Genomic DNA, 1,745 nt, shown 5'->3' with positions numbered 1-1,745 from the left:
CATTCTGAGGAAGGGTCACCGGACCCGAAACGTTAACTCTGATTTTTTTCTTCACAGATGCTGCCAGACCTGCTGAGCTTTTCCAACAACTTTGTTTTTGTACAATCATTGCAGAAGTGGGTAAATACAGCAGGGAAGGTATACATAGGCAGATTCTGTTATAAATGTAAATGCAGGAATTTATCATGGAAAATGCTGAATGAAAGAACAAGCTGACTTAAAATGTTTCAGACATTACTAGCTGCTTTCCCATTGCCCCATGCATGAGAGATTAAGTGTAGTCTTTGACTGAAGTGGTGAAAAGGCACAAAATCATTAAAGCTCAGTACATAAGTCTAATATAATCCCTATTTTAAATCCAAGCACTCTTCCCTTATTTTTCTTATTCCATTATGGGTGAAGAATGTAATTACAGGCCAGCAATTTTTATATAACAGTTTCCATTATATGCGAGTGCATCGGGATTTATGTTGGAAAAGATTTGCTAAAATTGCACATAGAGCAAGATATTTTCATATATTTGACAGATTTTACTGATGATTATTGTAAAAAAGGTACTCAAGGCAGTTTCACTTGTGAATTAATGAGAGTCTCAGTCATGCAGCCCAAGTGACTGAAGCATAGCTGTGTTTACAGTTTATAGGAGCTGTTAAATTAACACAGCAATACCAATGGGAAACTGTCACACTTCAAAAAATGCCGAACATGCATTTTAAATATATCTGCAATCAGATAATATACAAGCATTAACATGCTACACATTTAGTCCATTTACAGCCTAAATCTAACATGTGAAATTGTAAACGTACATGAGGTATTCCAATGTGACACATGGCAGGAACATCTGTTACTTAATTCTGTGCAAGTCCAGAACAAAATGCCAAGTTTCTATAAAGCATCAAGAATGTGTAAAACATACCCTGAGTGCCCCCTAGTGTTCTTTTATGAAATGGATCCATTTGCTGAGTGACAAATACCTAAATTCTGTCAGCACTTTCATCCTACATTTACTTTGAATAAAAATGATCTTCTTAGATGGGTTGATGGTGTGATATAGACTCCAATATATTTTCTCTTTGTTATCACCTCTGAATTCAGTACTGCACTGGGGTTAACCTTGATTTAGCATTTAAGTTCTGAAATAAGTCTAAGCTGCACCTCAGAAGAAGGAAAATAATCCCAGTCTATCCAATCTCTCTTTAAAACTAAAACTCTCCAGCCCAGGCAACATCACGGTAAATCTCTTCTGCACCCTCTCCAGTGTTATCATATCCCTCCTATAATACGGATTCCTGAAATGCACTGTGAAATCATTGTAAGGTTAAACTCTTGCGTCACATAGGGCTACAGCACAGAAAAAGGCCTTCAGCCCATCAAGTTGGCACCAATCAAAAACAACCACCTAACTATTCCAATTCCAATTTCCAGCATGTGGCTTATAGCTTGTATGGCTCAAGATCACAAGGTACTTCTAAAGACACCCTAAATATTAACAGGGTTTCTGTCTCCCACCACCCTTGGGGTGAAAAAATCCTTCCTCACATCTCCTCCAAACCTCCTGCCCTCTCTCATATCTACACTCCCAGTCATTCATCCCTCCACCAAGGGGCAAAGTTTTTTTCTGTCTATGTCCCTCATAATTTTATATGCCACCCCATCTCTCAATTTCCTCTGCTCCAAGGAAAACAACCCCAGTCTATCCAAAAAAGAATGAAGAACTGTGGATGCTGGAAATCAGAAACAAA

Source organism: Rhincodon typus, chromosome 17 (genome assembly GCF_021869965.1).
Source record: "Rhincodon typus isolate 14 chromosome 17, sRhiTyp1.1, whole genome shotgun sequence".
NCBI lineage: Eukaryota > Metazoa > Chordata > Chondrichthyes > Orectolobiformes > Rhincodontidae > Rhincodon > Rhincodon typus.
The sequence above is the reverse complement of the archived record's forward strand: the minus strand, read 5'-3'. Positions refer to the sequence as shown.